This window comes from Trichechus manatus, unplaced genomic scaffold, assembly GCF_000243295.1.
Source record: "Trichechus manatus latirostris isolate Lorelei unplaced genomic scaffold, TriManLat1.0 scaffold00033, whole genome shotgun sequence".
Classification (NCBI taxonomy): domain Eukaryota; kingdom Metazoa; phylum Chordata; class Mammalia; order Sirenia; family Trichechidae; genus Trichechus; species Trichechus manatus.
In genome coordinates, this window is record NW_004443969.1 from 12,311,096 (window position 1) to 12,329,839 (window position 18,744).

Consider the following 18,744-nt stretch of genomic DNA (forward strand, 5'->3'; position numbering starts at 1 on the left):
AAAACAAACCATCGAGTTGATTCCTGCTCATAGTGACCCGACAGGACAGAGTAGAACTACCTCCATAGGGTGTCCAAAGCTGTAGTCTTTAAGGAAGCAGATTGCCACATCTTTCTCCAAGGGAGCAGCTGGTAGGTTGGAACCACAGACCTTTCGGTTAGCAGCTGAGCACATGACCACTGACCACCAGGGCTCCTTATTAGTCACATAGCCACGCCTAATTTCGAAAGAAAAGTAAATTAAATATCACTAATACTAGACGGAGGTGTACCAGAAATATTGACAAAGATAGAGCTAGTGGGATAGACTGGGTGTGGGGAGTGAGAGAAACAGAGAAATAAAGGATGATGCTGAGGTTTTTGGCTTGAGCAAATGCAAGTGGAGCTGAAACTAAGATGAGGTGAGTGAAGTGTTGAAGGCAAAATCTAAGGAGGCACCCACTGTCAGGGCCATGCAGTTCCAGGGGCAGCACTTGCATGATGCTCTGAGTGCCTTATATTTTGTTCCCAAGCACCTTACTTGCCTCTCTCTAGCCCCAGTCCTGACTGGAAGGATGGTGTCACCATCAACTGAGTTGGGGTAGGCTGTGCAGAAGCTGGTTTGGTGTGGGCAGGGTGAATATCAGAAGTCTGTTCTAGACATATTGAGTTTGAGATGGCCATTGAACACCCAGGTATCAAGCAGTCAGCTGAATCTCTGAGTCTGCATCTCAGGGAAAATGTCCAAGCTAAAATTACACATTTGGGAGTGATCATGAAACTAGATGAGCTCATGAATGAAGTGAGTTTAGGTAGATAAGAGGTTCAAGGACTGAGCAGGGACACATTTCACGTTGCTGAGAAAAAGAAAGAAAGAAAAAAATAGCAAAGACCTTGAAAAGGAGCAACCAGTGAAAGAAAGAAAACAAGGAATGTGGAGTCTTGGAAGATAACAAAATGCCTCAAGGGGTAGGGAATACCGAGTTACGTTACAGGCTGCTTTAGTCATGTTAGGTGAGGATTGCGACTGAACTACTGGCATCAGCAGCATGGAGATCATTGATGATGTTGTCTAGAATAGTTTTGGTGGAGAGATGGGAGCAAAAGCTTCAACAGAGTGTACACTCAAGAGAAAAGAGAGGACAGGAGAGGAAAGGAGTGAATAAGAATTAGATTCAACAAATACAGACAACTCTTTCAAGGGATTCTGATACAAAGAGAAAGAGAGAGAACTGAAGGAGAACCTGGAGGGGGAAGAGAGGTCTAGACTTTAGAGCTCTCCCAGTTTCTCCACCTTGCATCCTAACCCCTCATTTCTGGGTTTAACACTGTTTCCTCCAAGATCCTGATTTTTCTCTCCTTAGAAGGTGGGATGCAGAGCGAAGGCAGGGGTTTGAAATAACACGTACCTTTTTTCTGATGAGTGAGAAAAACTCTATAAGAGAGTGTCTCCACCAAGGCACTTGTCAAAGGAAATGGCGACATGTGGAAATTCCATCAGGATCAGCAACTTTTTCTCTGTTTAAATTTGTTGATTTGGAAATCATTTGTCTGCAACTATCTGCAACTGAATCATCATTTGCTCTATCAGTTTTTCTAAAGTCTCACATGCTGATGCTACTTAAGAAACAATACATTTTACTCTGCCAACTTTTGCTTACCAGCGAGGATCTGAAAGTGTGTTCAGAGGTAATTTGAAGAGACTCTTTCAAGGCAGTGCGGTCTTTCAGTAGATCCACAGAACAGTAAATACAACTTGATAATCATGCCAAACATTTCTTTGCATTGTAAAATTGAATTGGCAGCTTTGCATAATAAAGGGCTAAAATTATGAACCACACAAGATTTGCCTGAAACTTGATTGTTCAGGCTCAAAATTCTCTGCTGAATACTCTTGTGCTTTCCTTTTGTATTTATCCATTTTCGTGTGGCTGTTTATAGCAGACATTTCTTTTCTTAAGTATTTTCATAAAAATAAATTTTTATAACTGTATCAAAGCTACTCCAATAGCATCCATCATATCACATTTATATAGATACATTTTATTTACCATTATAATTGGCATACATTAATGAACTTGGTTCTTTGTGGATGCATTGGGAGAAGATTTCTCTGTAATCTTTGATTCCTTTATTTCTTGCTATGTTTCACAACGAGTTTATAAAATGAGATACTTTTTTGGTGCAAATTGAGCAATCACCAGAATAAAGGCATAAGACAAGAGGGGCATTTCCATTTCTTTCTCAAAGTTGTGAGTAAATTTCAACACCATGAAAATTCTTGAGAAAGAACCCAGGAAGACTGAAACCGTGGAATGTTATCTTTTCCTAAAATGAAATTCTGGAACAGAATGATAAAATTACTGCTTATATATTTTATTCTCCACCTTCACATTCAAATTAGGGAATTAGGAAAAAGGCCAGGAGGTACCTTTGAATTTATCTAATCTGATCTCATTGTGCAGATGAGAAAGCTGAGCGACGGAAAATATTTAAAATGTTAGTCTGCAGTTTCACCACCTGCCCGATTGTCATCCTGTGGTCGCTTGCATGTTACTGTGATGCTGGAAGCTATGCCACTGGTATTTCAAACACCAGTGGGGTCACCCATGACGGACAGGTTTCAGTGGAGCTTCTAGACTAAGACAGACTAGGAAAAAAGGCCTGGCAATCTACTGCTGAAAATTAGCCAGTGAAAATCCTATGGATCACAACAAACTATTGTCCTATATAATACTGGAAGATGAACTCCCTAGGTAGAAAGGTACTCAGAATACATAATGGCCACAACAACGGACTCTAGCATACCAGCTATAGTGAAGGTGGTGCAGGGCCAGGCAATGTTTCTCTCTGTTGTACATGGGGTTGCCATGAGGTGGAGGCTACCCAACGGCAACTAGCAGCAACAACATTCTGCAAGTCACACCAAGGTGATAAGAAAATAATAGAATCTAGGTTTCTGAATGACTGTTCCAGATGTTCATCTACTACAACATACATTTATCAAGCACTAGTAGATACAAGAGACCTTTAAAATCTGTTTGCAGGACACAAAGTTAAGGAGAACATTCTTCATCATTTGGGGGCACATAGTCCATTGCAGAGTTAAAGGATAAGTTAAAAATTTCAGTATCTGAAATACAAGATGCAATTTGCTAAGTGCCATGAGTAAATTAAAAGGGTCAAAAAGGGAAAGATAAGGTGAATTGTGGGCAAGTCAGTTTCTTGAGGGACTAGCACTTACCCTGTGATGTGAAGGTAAGATTTCAATAAACAGAGTCGGTAAATGTGGCTGGGAGACTATCATCAGCAAGGGCAGAAAAGTGCACAATAATAAAAAAGAGCAATGGTCTAATGTTACTGGATTATAATTTGCCTTCACATTTTTCTGTCATGTTATTCCCTGTCCGTAAGTTACAGCAATATTGCAAAGGAACTTGGATATCAGACCAAATAGTCTTGTCTGTAAGAGTAACCCACTGGAGTCTCTAAGCAGAAAAGTAACCTGTTCACTGTCCTTTGGGCTTTGAGTCACTATACAAAAACAAGTTGTACATCCTTTACTGAAGTTTGTGATTCATTCTGGAAGGAAAGAAGAAAGAGGGCCGATGTACACTGAGCACTTGCATTGATCATTTGCTTGTTTTCTTTCTGTGCTATTTCCTCTCCTGGGAAGCTGTGATTAGAAATAAATTTCTGCCTACTATTGTTATTGTTTTATTGTATTATGGTGAAATACGTATAACAAAAAGTTTACCATGGTAACCGTTTTATGCCTCCTATTTTAAATCACAGTTTAAGTCCTACCACTTTTAGAAAAGTTCTAAACTAGTAAAATATGCTTTATTTGGAATTTGAATCAGTGTTTTATTCTTAAATGGAAAAGCCATCCCCCCCACAAAAAGGATAACTTAGAATTTCTTCTTTGCTGTTCAGAAAGAGTCATTGCTAATTTATCTCTGTATAAAAACACCTCTTGCCCAAGAATTCCCCATCACCCTCCTCTATTGCCATCAATACCTTTTCCCTTTCTCCAGATTTTCAACTCTTTAGAAGGGTTAGGCGACATTTCAGAGTCCTTTACTGCTTTGAATTGTATACTGGGCAGTCTCAGTCCCCCGGAAAGGAAAGGGTGGCTGATAAGAAATCACTGATACTCTCAAATCCCTGTCACACCCAGAGAATAATGGTTTGCATTTTTCTGGTATACTTCTAGAAGGCAGTGTTGCTAACTGTCATCAGGGGGTCACTCTCCATTCCCAAAATCACCTGATTTATCGTTTGTCTTAGGAACCAAATTTTCTGATTAAGTCTTCGCTTTTCTCTCTTTAGATTGTAATAACTTTAGAATGTTTGCTCTTCATAAGGGTGGTTTGAGGATCTAATTCCCACTGAGGTAGAGGATGCTTTAAGTTGGGGGTACTAGATACATGTTGTCTTAGGATTCTCAAAACAGAACTATCAAATATATATTTCCTAGTTTTGTTTCTCTCTCTCTCTGTATATATATATATACACAGAGATGGAGAGCGAGATTGATTTTAAGACATTGGCTCATGTGATTGTGGGTGCTGGCAAGTCCCAAATGTGTAGGTCAGGTGACAGACCAAGTTTCCTACAGTCTTGTGTCCCAAAATTTGTAGGTCTGGTGAAGGGAAGAGTGAAGAAGCCCTGTCAAGATGTTTATTTATAGTCTGACGGCAGAATACCCTCCAGGGAAAATTCCCTTTTTGCTCTTAAGGCCTTCAAACGATTATTCACTTTATGGAGGGTAATCTTACTTAAGCTAATCAGAAGGGACCAGTCCCTGGAAAAGGACATCATGCTTGTAAAGTAGAGGGTGAGCAAAAAAGAGAAAGACCCTCAAGGAGGTGTATTGACACAGTGGTTGCAACCATGGGTTCAAACACAGCAACGATTGTGAGGATGGTGCAGGACCGGGCAATGTTTCGTCTTGTTGGGTCAGAACTGACTCGACGGCACATAACGACAACTACTTCATAACAGAGTCTAGACTAGTGTTTGGCCAAACAATTGGGCACCATAGCTTAGCCAAGCTGACACATAAAATTAACCTTTACGCATGTGTCTTACTCCTCTAGGAGATAAAATATTCAGAAAATGCAGTCTTTCAAGGCAAGTGGCTGCCAGCTATAGTTAACCTTTCAAACGATTCTTCTGTATTTCTCATAAAGTGAATACACAAAGTGTGGTTAAGTATTATTATTTTTGAGACACAAGATTTAGCATTTGGAAACACCAGTTGCCGTCGAGTTGACCCTGACTTGTGGCGATCCCGTGTGTTATCAGAGTAGAACTGTGCTCCATGGGGTTTTCAATGGCTGATGTTTTGGAAGTAGATCACCAAGTCTTTCTTTTGAAGTACTTTGGGTAGACTCAAACCTCCAATCTTTTTGTTAGCAGCCGAGTGCTTAACCATTTGTACCATCCAGAGACTCCTAGGATTTGGAAACTGGAGGCAGTTTTTTGCCCCAAGACCAGCTTTACCTGATGGGATAGGCTAGTTGTCATGAAAACAAAAATATTTTGCTTTATTTGTTTTATTATAGTTATACTACAGCCAAAGAAAACTTGACAATTATAAATTTAAACTCACATTGCTCAAAATACACTCACACACACACGTATCTTACCTATAGACAATTTCAATACATCCTTATTTTATATAGTAAACCTAGGTCCACATTGCTTAGCTGACTTAGCCAAGGCCACATGGGCCATTAACGTGAAACATGTGATACCCCGAGCTCTTGTTTCTCAGGATGTTGTAACCTGTACTCTATTTTGATGAACATAAAAGTTTTGAGAAGGTGCATGAAGTTTCTGATAGGCAACTCACCTGCTCTCTACCATAACTCAGCCCTTGGTCAATTATTTGTGTATTTCTACACATTGATTAGGTTGAGCTTTTCTTTTTTGGTAGCTAAATATTATATTTATTTTCAAATACATACGTTCTCCTGTAGATTCTGATCCTCCACCCATTACCCTTCAGATACCTGTTGGGAATCATAGCATTTTTAAGTAAAAAGTTCTTTGGCTGCATTCAAAATACGATTTTTATTTATACATATTGAATCAATAGCCCCAACTTGTACAGACCACATCTGAAGAATGTTACAAACATCTATGGACTCTGTAAGTATCCCAGTCCTAGTTTTTGTTCCCTTATTTATATTTATGCCTAATTTAGCCTTGTAATGAATGCCCGTTTAGAGTAAGCCACATAAACATTAGGCTTTTATGTTGTGGTGGGGACCTTAATATTGATACGGTGCTCTCACACTTTAAAATACTTCCACATATTTCAGCCTCACAATGATTCTCTGAGGTAAGACAGATATTACTTTTCTTGTTTACAGAAGAGAAAACTGAGGTCCATAGAGGTGAAGTGACTGGTCTAAGGTCTCATTCAGCTAATTAGTTAAAAGATGAGCTGGGACTGGAACCCAGGTCCCCTGGCTTCTAGTCTGGTACTTTTCTTGCTATTTGATGCTGTATTCAGAGATAGAAGAAGACTAAGTCTTTGCGATTTCTCATCCTGGTCAAATATCTTTGAAGGCCATTTAACCTTCTTTTGTCTGATTCCATATGAACCAAGTGATCGATTAATCTGTAATTTGGTTTACTGAATAAACACACGCGCCCAGCAGTGAGCAAGTGAGTACGCTCTGAAGACTGGCACCAAGTTAAGCTTTTGGTGCTGAGTTGTTTGTTGTTTGTTGCCAATTTTCGTCACTACCACTTCTTTCTAAGGTGTCCTCTGCTCTTCAGAGAAGAAATTGGAAACTACATTTGTGGAATGCCCTTCTCAATATGGTTACAGGTTAATTTACCAATGAGAGGTCCCTTGCTTGAGATTTGGAAGAATGAAATAAAGGACAGGCTATCATTTTCTAGAGGTAGGGGTAGATGTAAGTGTGACCAGACATGAGATTCTAAGAAGGTTCTAGGCAGCCCTTGCAAATCACTCACTTCATTGTTGCAGACAGTGACAAATGGAGAGAAATTTCCCTAGGTTCAGGGGTTATGGGCATGCCTTTCAATGGTTGCGTAAGCTTCTTGATCACTCTATTAAGCCCTTTTTATTTGGATTAGGTACCAAAAAAAAAAAAAACAAAAAAAACTGTTGCCGTCGAGTTAATTCTGACTCATAGCAATAGCCGCTTATTTTTTCTGACTAAACCCTGACTGATAGAGTCACTCTTATTGTAAATGTTAACATTTTTACTACAAATTATATTCCTATTGTTACAGTATAATTTTAAAAGAAAGTAGAATTAGGACTCATGCAAATATACAATGAATACATGTCAAAAATTGTATTCAACTCATTAATTAATGAGGAAACCTGTAAGATTTAAAACCAGCCCAAAGAATATTTAAGGAGCTAGGAATTTATAGGCAATTTAATTAGGAATGTTAGGGCAAGATAGCAGAGTTATCTACAAAACTGGTTAATGTTTAACATGGTAGTAAGTAATAACCTTTGGGGTTATATAAGCCACCAGACAAATTATTTGCATCTAGAGCCCTGGTGGTGTAGTGGTTAAGAGCCTGGCCACTCCTTGGAAACCCTATGGGGCAGTTGTACTTTGTTCTATAGGGTCACTATAAGTTGGAATCGACTCAACTCCAATGGGTTTGGTTTTTTTTTGTCCTGAAAAAAAAATCAACAAGTTAAAATACAACTCCTGAGACCGTTATTAGGCGGTTTTAAAACTATCATCAACATCATACTAATTTACTGTGCATCTGATAGGTTGTAGACACTATATTTAACATTCTCCAAAACAGTCATCCTTACAACAGTTCTATGAGGTGAATTTTATCATCCCTATTTTATAGATTTGGAAATGAGTTCAGAAAGGATAGCTGACCTGCACAAGGTCATTGGCTATGTTAGAGTTAAGGTTTAAATCCAAATCTGCCTGACTTTGAGGCCGGTCCAGTTCTACTAGTCTGCCATGGTCTAATTTATTAAGAAGTTCCTGGCTCACCTTTAGTGAATTAATAGAATCAGCCTTGGAGAATAACCAAGTTGAAAACCACACACAGGAACATCACTGAATACAACATGTTATTACAAAAGGTCAAGCTAACACTGAAAAGTAAAAGCAGCATAAAATGAGTCACATAAACCTTAGTTGGAGAAAGGAAGAAGGGCCTTAGATTGTTTGGAAAGAGAAATATCTCTGAAAAAATTTTATCAACTTGAGATTAGGAAGTTCAAAATGACCATCTCTAGCAGATTTTTTTTTTTTAATGGTCTGTGATGCGCAAAGCGTAGAGGATAAAAACAAAACAAAATAAATCAGCTGCCGTAGTATCAATTCTGGCTCATGGTGGCCCCATGTGTGTCAGAGTAAAACAGTGCTCCGTGGGGTTTTCAATGGCTGATTTTTTGGAAATAGATTGCCAGGCCTTTCTTCCGAGGCTCCTCTGGGTGGACTCAAACTTCCAACCTTTTGGTTAGCAGCTGAGCAGGTTAACTGTTTGTACCAACTAGGGACACCAGATGACAAAAGTAAGTATAAATTCCAGGCTTCTGCCTTTAAGGAGATCTCATCTAAGCCAGCATTTCTCAAACTTAAATCCTTCATGGACTCTACCCGTGAGGATTTGGGGAGAGAGTTCTCTCAGACTCTGAGCCTATGTCATCTCATCACAAAATCTATAGAGCACAACTTGAGAGATGAATCATGAGATTCATGGTTTAAAACAGGCCTGATCATTACTGGTGTTATAATAAAACAAATTATAAATGTCTTTCAATTAACGTTTTCCCAGTCTTTTCAATATTTCTCATCTATCAGTGTAAAACATCTTATTGTAGGTTTAAAAAAAAATTAAAATGTGGCAACAAAGAGAAATTAATTAGTGTGAGTAGTGGTTGACAGCATAAGTTCTAGAGCCAGAATGCCTCGGTTCAAATCCTGTTTCCACAACGTCATAGCTGTGCAACCTTGGGTTGGTCACTCAGCCGCTCTGTGCCTCAGTGTTCTCATCTATAAAACAGGGATAATAATAATCCTATCTCATATATTTCTTGTAAAGATGAAATGAGCTAATACCTGTGAAATGTCTGAAATATTACCCTGTTTAAAGCAGTACTCTTTAAGGTACTTCTTGAATATTCTTTTTAAAGAATATTTATTAAAGAAGTGTTGTGTGTTCCTTTTTTAAAATGGTCTAGGGAGCTGACCCTTTTGCACCGAGGAAAAGTTCACATATAAAAACCCAGCCTGCACACTTTGAGAAGAGAGATGTTACACACTTGTTTAGCTCTGCTTGATCTTTGCATTAGAAAGGTAAATACTAGCCATTGTAACACATAAAGCCTGAAATCTAGTGGCTTAACAAAAAAAGGTTTATTTTTCATCATGTAAAATCCAATTGGCAGCAGGGGTAGGTGTGAGAGTGGGCTCTGGGGTCTACACAGGCTTTCAGTGACCCGGGCTGAAAGGGGGCCCACAGTCTTCAAAAGGAGCTTCCAAGGCCTCCCTGAGAAGAAGAGAAAGAGGGTTGTGTACAGGAGGTGAAGGGTCCAGGTTGAAAGCGCCACACTCATCACTCTGCCCATGTTCCACAGGCCAGAATCAGCCACATGCCTTCACCTAGCTGCAAGGGAACTGGGAAGTTGTCATCTAGAGTGTGCCTGAGCGGGAAAGAAATAGGTTTGAACAACTATTCAGTCTCCACCAGAGTCCTTGGTCCTTCTAGACATGAGTGGGAGGAGGGGGGAGCAGACTTTTCCTTTGCTCTCCCAGAGTCACTTTTAGTTCTTTTCCCAAAAATTTACTACCTGCCTTTGCCTGTGGAGCAACTCAGGAAGTGCATTATGGGAGGAGGAGTATAAGGTCCACATACATCTATGTTTTCAGTTGAGAAGGAGAGAAGAACCAATGTGTGCCAGTTAGGGATGTGTGGACAGAGTGGAGTCCTTGGGTGGTACAAATGGTTAATGTGCTTGACTTCTAACCAAAAGGTTAGAGTCCACCCAGAGGCACCTTAGAAGAAAGGCCTGAAGATCTACTTTTGAAAAATCAGCCACTGAAAACCCTATGGAGCACAGCTCTACTGTGACACATATGGGGTCATCATAATTCAGAGTCAACCCAATGGCAAATGGTTTGGTTTGGGTAATGTGGTAAAGAGCTTGTTGCACCTTGAATGTCTGAGAGGTCTCAATGCCCTCTAGAGCCACTAAATTAGTGTGTAGTATCTCTGTGTACACAAGAAAAGAGAAAAAGGCCCTGTGTGTGCTCCATGTTTTCTATCACGGTGGAAAAGTTCAACCAGAGAGCTCAGAGAAGGCACAAGGAAAAGAAGCAGTGGCAAAGCACAGATGTCTTTCTTTCACCCTATCTACTGTCTTTCCAGGTTCTGGTGGCACAAGCAGTTTGTGCTCAGCTACTGATCGAAAGGTTGCTAGTTCGAACCCACCCAGCAATGTCACGGAAGAGAAGTCTGGAGATCTGCTTCTGTAAAGATTACAGCCAAGAAAAAAAACCCGACGGAGCTCAGTTTTACTGTATAATACCTGGGGCCACCTTGAGTCAAACTTAATAGCAATGAGTTTAGTTTTCTTGGTTTGCTGTCTTTCCAAGAGACCCCAAATCTTGAGCATGATCCAAAGCCATAGTTTAGACAGGTTTATCTCTCCAGCACCCAAACACCATGCTACTCCCCCACATGACTGGGGCCCTCTCAGGGTACCACTCTCAGTGTAAGCTATTGGTTGGCTGAAGTGTGTAGGAGACCCCCTCCCCCATTGTAGTGTAGTCAGTTATGACTCATAGCCACCCTATAGGACAGAGTAGAACTGACCCAGAGGGTTTCCAAGGAGTGGCTGGTGGATTCAAACTGCTTACCTTCCGGTTAGCAGCTGAGCTCTTAACCACTGTGCCACCGGTGAGCAGCTGAGCTCTTAACCACTGTGCCACCAGTGCCACTGAAATCACAATATAATCCTGGTCCACCCGCCAAGGAAGCAGGCTGGCCTAGCTTGGGAATGGAGTAGGCAGTGTGTGTCATTGCTACCTTTGTGATAAATTCCTAAGAACATACTTCCCTTCCCCAGCTCTGAGAATTAAATTCAGCATTGTTTGCTGTTTCTCATGGGTACAAATGAAGGCCCAGTTATTTCTCTAGCAATCTAGATTTCCCAGCCTAAAATTTCTAATTTTGTTTCCTGAAAATGTAAAATTCCACTGCCATTTGTTTTGTTTTTTTCCGCACACAGCCCCCTTTACTGTGCTTTCAAAGTAAGTTTTTTTCATAACCCTGAAGTGCCTTTGTCTTTAAGTTGCCAGCGAAAACAAGTCTGCCTCTTTGACTCAGTTGGCTGAGATATGAGGGCACTGAATTGTGTCCAACAGGTCATTGCCAGTGTTGCTGTTTTTCAATTTCTGTTTGAGCAGGAAGAGTCTGAGAATTCCGCTCGTGGAGGTTGCCTAAGAGCTGACAAACAAAGCTGAGCTGGATAAGAGTATAAAGAAAATAAGAGAAGCAGAATACGTGATAGAGGGCATAGACACTGCAGTGCAGAGAGTGAGATTGTGGCAAGGTAAAAAGGGGCTGCAAATTTATTAAGCGGCTCTATCCTTTCTGAGAGCTCGGGGCCGTATCTCATTTCCACAGATGCAGCAGATTTTTGCCTTTAGATTTTACAAAGATTAGAGGAAGAAAGAAGCTGCTTTAAAAACAGAAACAAAATCAGTTTCCGTGCACTCTCCTGTATTATATCGCATTGGACCCTGCTATGGCCTATTGTGGAGCCCTGTGGCGCAGTGGTTAAGAGTTCCGCTGCTAACCAAAAGGTTGGCAGTTTGAATTCACCAGCTACTCCTTGGAAACTCTATGGGGCAGTTCTACTCCGTCCTGTAGTGTCACTATGAGTCGGAATCGACTCAACAGCAATGGATTTTTTTTTTTGTTGTTGTTGTTCTTTTTTATGGCCTACTGTGGGCCTAACCCAAGCCATGATATTTTCAATTGCTTCATATGCATGCGAAAGCTGGACAATGAATAAGGAAGACCAAAGGAGAATTGAATTATAGTGTTAGCGAAGAATATTGACTATACGGACTGCCAGAAGAACGAACAAATCTGCCTTGGAAGAAGTACAGCCAGAATGCTCCTAAGAAGCAAGGAAGGCGAGACTCCATCTTGAGTGCTTTGGATATGCTATTAGGAGAGACCAGTCCCTGGAGAAGGACATCATGCTTTGTAAAGTAGAGGGCCAGGGAAACAGAGGAAGACTCTTGAGATGGATTGACACAGTGGCTGCAACAATGGACTCAAATGTAGCAATGATTGTGAGGATGTCACAGGACCAGGCAGTGTTTTGTTCTATTGTACACAGGGGTTGCTATGAGTCGGAACTGACTCGATGGCACCTAACAACAACCACCACATGGCCTATTACCATATTCTCACACTGTGTCACGTATGTATCATACCATACCATCTGCAGTTGAGTTGACAGCGACTCATGGCCACTTCATGTGTGTTAGAGTAGAATTGTGCTCTATAGGGTTTGCAGTGGCTAATTTTTTGGAAGTAGATTGCCAGGCCTTTCTTCCAAAGCACTTCTGGGTGGACTCAACCTCTAACCTTTTGTTTAGCAGCCAAGCACGTTAACTGTTTGCACCACACAGAGACTCCACGATGTATATGGACTTGTTTTTAACTGCCTTTGAGTTGTCCCCTGACCCATAGTGACCCTGTGTGTAACGGTATCAGACGGTTGTGATCCATAGGGTTTTTGCTGGCTGATTTCAGAAGTATATCCCCAGGCCTTTTTTCCTAGTCTGTCTTGGTCTGTAAGCAACACTGAAACTTGTTCAGCATCACTGCAAAATGCAAACCTCCACTGACAGATGGGTGATGGCTGTGTATGAGGTGCATTTCAAACCCTGAGTCTCCCACATGGAAGGTGAGAATTCTACCACTAAACCACCAGTGCCCCCTACTGTGTATATAAACCCAAACGCTCACTGCTGTTGAACTGATTCCACCTCATAGCAGCCCCATAGGGTTTCCAAGGCTGTAAATCTCTACGGAAGCAGACTGCCACATCTTTCTCCCATGGAGCCACTGGTGGTTTCAAAACGCCAACCTTTTGGTTAGCAGTCGATCGCTTTAACCGCTGTGCCACCAGGGCTCCGTGTATATAGTAGATGCCTAATAAAAGTCTTTTGCATTAAATTGTTCAGCTTTGTTCTCTCCTGTCCTGCTTAACCCAATAACATGAGCTGCTTGCTACCTCTTGAACAATCATTACGTTGGTGTTCTTTTTTCCAACAGCTCCAAAGATGTAACATTAGACTTCTAACCCAGTCACTATGGAAGCACACCCTGTACCCACTCCCCAGTTATAACATGTGAGCGTATTAGACCTGTTAGCTCTTCTTCCTTTATATCTTCTCATGGTCCCAATAAGACTCCCTGGAGACAACAGGTACATTGCAAACCCACTATATTTGCTGTCCTTCATGTTTCTATATTTAGAAAAAGAAGGAAATCATGAGTTTTTATGGGATGACTGTGAATTTTGGATTCAAACTGATCTATACTCTAATCCACATTACACTTCTAATTGTGAAACTGTGGCTGTGTCACGTGACCTTTTCAAGTCTGTTTCATTACCTGAAAAACAGTAATATCTATTTTGCAGGGCTGTTCTGGGAATTCAGTGAGACAGTACATGCACAGTGTGGTTGCAAATGTACTCATGTTATATTCCAGTGTGAAAAAAAAATGTAGCTTTTTAGTGTTCTATAGCTTATCTAAGGAGGGCTGGTGGTGCTGTGTTTAAGCACTCGGCTGCTAACTGAAAGGTTGCTGATTTGAACCCACCAGCCACTCTGCGGGAGAAAGAGGTGGCAGTCTGCTTCTATAAAGATTACAGCCTTGGAAACCCTATGGGGAAGTACTACTCTGTCCTATAGGGCCACAGTGAGTCAGAAGCCACTCAACAGCAATCGGCATAGCTGATCTAGTCTTAATAAATTCACGCCCCAATTGATAGTGGAGCCAATTATGTGATCTTGGTCTGATCCAGCAGTCTTAAGGTAACACAGTCTGTCTTAGACGCTATTCAGACTTTCTGATTCCCTCCCCTTCCCCTGATCTTCCCTGGGCTGGCACCAAGGCATATGACAGGGCTCACTTTGTCCTTATGATGGACAGGAGAGAAAACTAGGTCATGCAGGGTCCCCCGATGTCCTCTATTCCCTGCTGGGACAGACTGGTCTGCCTTCCCCTCTACTGGCCATTGCTGAACTGTGACTAGCTCTATCTATCCTTTTGGGGGTGAAACTTTGGCACCCACCACCGTAGTCCATGGTTTCAGGCATCTGTGTTTGTTCTCCAAATCCACTTCCACTTTATTTTCTTCCTCTGGTTTCAGGCCTTGAGAAGTTTGCCCCAGTGCTTTTTCAACACTTCCATATTCCCTCAGCGGATATGGGAATGTTTGCCACATGCAGACATTGGGGAACCAGGCGCTCCATTTCAGGCTCCTGCACCTCTACCTTCCCAGCAGTTCCCCCATAGAATTGTTTCAGTCCTACATTAGATATGGCTCTCAGCTGAAAGTAGGGTCTGTTCCAAGGGCCTGCAGCTTCATCCATAGTCTGTTCTGGAAAGTACTCTGGTGACGTAAACGGTTAAGCACTTGGCTACTAAACAAAAGGATGGTGGTTCAAACTCACCCAGTGGCTCCGCAAGAGAAAGACTAGGCGATCTGTATGCATAAAGATTACAGCCAAGAAAACCTTATGAGGCAGTTCTGTTCTGTCACGTGTGGTCAGTTTGAGTCAAAATCAACTCAACAGCATCCAGCAATAACAACCACTCCGTACTTACCTAAGATCCTTTTTGCTCTATTTCTATCTTTTTTCTGAGTTGGAATCAACTTGCCAGTAACAGGTTTTTTTTTTTTCTTTCTTCTGGTTTTATCCCTTAGGGCAGGAAGGGATAAATTTTTCTTTTACTTCCCCTTACAGTGTAACTGGTACTTAGCCTACACCATTTGCAATTCCTGCCTAACTTTAGACTCCAGTCTTACAGATCAGGCCAAATAACAGAAAGAGGTCAAGGAAAGAAATGACTAAACCCATAACAGAACTTAAGTTAGGAAGTATCTCCAAAGGCTGATGCCTGTTACAGACAGAAAACACTTGGTGCAAGACTGGAATCTTCTATAACCGCCAAACCAAAAACCAAACCCACTGCCGTCGAGCTGATTCTGACCCATAGCCATCCTATAGGACAGAGTAGAACTGCCCCATAGGGTTTCCAAGGCTGTGATCTTTACGGAAGCAGACTGCAACATCCTTCTCCCAAGGAGCGGCCGGTGGGTCGGGACTGCCAGCTTTCCAGTTAGCAGACAATTGCTTTTACCACCGTACCACCAGGCCTCCCATTCTATAACCACAGTACAGGTAAATAACACAGTACCACACAGGCATTTCTTTGCAAAATTCAAGTATTACACTTTGAATTGACAAACCTAAAACATTTTATAAGACCATCAGTGGTCTCATTTTGCCCATTTCACCACGCCTAGGCAGAACTCTGCTAAACCTATCTGGATTAAATAAAGACATTTGTAAAGATCTGTATGATGGTTGTGCCCCAAATCTCTCAAAGTTATTAATCCCAGTGTTAACGACCAGTTACTCTTAGGAAAGTTCTTCCTTCATTAACCTGGATTCCAAATACATATGGCGAAATAGAAAGTGACAATCTCAGAGGGCCTGCTTCTCCCTTCCTGCTTATTTGTGTATGACTTTCAGTGATTAGGAAAAGAACTAAAACTGTAAATGCAGCGTGTCAACCACCACAGTGTGCCTTTTCAACTTTTGGCCGATCCAGACATGCAAAGGTAATTATTTGACTACTTTTTATATAAATATAGCTGCATATTTTCACAGCTTTGCTTCAAGACTTCAGCTCCTCCAGCTGATCATTAATTGCTCAGGAAATGTCTGCCCAGTCTATCACAGTGTCTTAATTAAGCAAATACATTGAAATGATGTGAGAGCATAGGCCCATGGAATTCACCAGGTGTAATGAATTCTGAAGAAGCACTAGTTAACAGAATTCCCAGGGCGTGCTAATAATACATACGAGCTAGAGGACAACAGAACTAAGACTTTTTTTTTTCTCCTTTCTGCCAATCTCCTCCCTTGTTAAATGATAAAGTTGCAAGTTAAATTGTGTCCCCTCAAAAGATATGTTGAAGCCCTAGCCCCGGATTCCTATGAATGTGACCTGATTTGGAAATAGGATTTTTGCAAATATAATAAAGTTAAGATGAGGTCATTCTTACCGGATTGGGTGAGCCCTACCCCAATGTGACTGATGTCCTTATAAGAAGAGAAGAACACACAAAGAAGCACAGGGAGAAGGCCACGTGACAATGAAGACAGAGACTGGAGTGACGCGTCTACAAACCAAGGAACGCCAAGCACTGCCGGAAACACCAGAATCTAAGAGAGGCACGGAACACATCCTCCCCTAGAGACTTCAGATGGCTCTGCCACGCCTTGAGTTCAGACTTCTAGCCTCCAGAGCCCTGAGGGAATACATTTCCGTTGTTTTAAGCCACCCAGTTTGTGGTACTTTGTTAAGGAAGTCCTAGGAAACTAATGCAGATAGTAAAAATCGGTTGCTGTCGAAGTCAATTCTGACTCATAGTGACCCTGTAGGACAGAGTAGAACTGCCCCAGAGGGGTTCCAAGGTGTGGCTAGTGGGTTTGGACTGCCAAGCTTTTTAACCACTACGCCACCAAGGCTCCAATATAGATAGTAGCTACTCAGTATTTAAGCCTCAACTTAGGTGCCACTTGTTCCCAGAGAATTCCTTGGTATCTCTTTTCCCCGCTCCATTGGGCTGCATTAAGTGACCCTTTTCTGCATGCCTAATGGTAACCAGCATGGTTGCTGTAGTACTACCCACACTCGGCCATCACTCTCTGGCTCTGTGTTTGTCTCCCTAATCAGTCCACGGCCTTGCCTTGCCCGTGCCTTATTCATCAAAATACCTTCACAATTATTTACAATGTCCAGTCCATAGAGATCTCTCAAAAAAAAAAAAAAATCACTTGTTCAAATAAAACTTATGAAACTACCATTTTGAGCTATCCTGAGCCACATTAAAAACACAAGAAGAGAAAGAGATTTTTTTTTTTTTTGTTATGAACAGAGCCCTCAGTGGACACGCTTTTAGTTAATTCAGTATCTGTTTTTATTTTTGGTAAGCTTGGAACTCAACATTTTAGATTGCATTCTCTGTGGGCTCCTGTGTTTCCCATAATCCATTCCTTAGAGGGCTCTCCCCGGGGGCTGGGGTAGAGTGGCTGGCCGCTAGTAAACAACAGATGCCTAGCAGGCCTAAGGCATGTCTGACACATGGATGATGAAGGGGATGGGAAAGGGGAGCAACAGAACCTGGGATGGCATATTTAAGAGTCCAAGGGGGTGCATTGCTTTAAAATTACTGATCACAAGAAAGAGTTTCTGCAAATGGTGTGTAGTATGCGACCTTCTGTCCACACCAATTAGTAAACACATAGAAATAGAATTCTCTGTGGGTACTTGAAGCTCATAGAAATGTCAAGAGTGAAAGGGATGGTGCCTTTAGAACTTCTGTGCAACCTGAAACTCTCATTTAAAGACGAGAGAGAAGAAGGAGGCGATGGTGAACAGACGAGGGCACCAAGCAGGTATAATATATGGTTCAATACTGGTCGAAAGTAAGGGAGAAGAAATATTCACTGTCTTAGAAAAGTGAAGTACTCACCTTTCTGAGTTCATGGCCTTCCAGGAAGAGATATTCTGGCTGCAATAAATGAACGTTTTCTCCGAGAGCCTAAAGGAAATCCTGAAGGAAAAAAAAATGGAGCCACCAATGTGCATACAGGGAGCATGAAGCCTGTTCTTATCCTGTCACTGGCTGCAGTGTTGTTTGTAGTAATAAAATACATTGGGCAGCTGATTGTCACAGAGCCCACATTTCTCTCTTTGTCTTTGGGGAGCAGGGATCCAAGCTACAGTGGAGGATTTACTGGGCCAGTGGTGTGGGCCCACCAAGGATTGTCATCTTTGAGTTCATTTTGCATAAATGATGACTTGCTTGAAATGAAATGCACATATACCTAGAAGTCCTTATTAGTGAGTATGAGCCAGAGCAAGTAAAACATAGATTATAGCCAATTATTTGACCTAGTTTATGACAGTCTCATGAAGACTTGGGAGATGCAGGTTACCTGTAACAGTTGCTGTTGATTCTGACTTATGATGACCTCATATGCGTCAGAGCAGAACTGTGCTCCATAGGGTTTTCAATGGCTGATTTTTTGGAAGTAGATTGCCAGGGCCTTTCTTCTGAAGCACCTCTGGGTGGACTCAAACCTCGAAACTTTTGTTTAGCTTTTGAGTGCATTAACTGTTTGCACCACCCAGGGATTCCGGGTTACATAGATGTACTTACAATTGTAATGTCATTTTCCTCATAAAGTAATTATATGGATTAACCACTGAGCAGTGTCCAACAGGGTCCAACAGCATTCTGAAAACATTTCTTGCAGCTGCTATTTTCAACTAAAATTATCGAGGAAAACTTTTGTTGGTAGTTAGAAGGCTTAGAGTGGAAGGGACTAATTTGAGGTTTATATTCTTCATTCCAAAGGTCCCTGGGTGGTGAAAATGGTTTCCATTTGGCTACTAACTG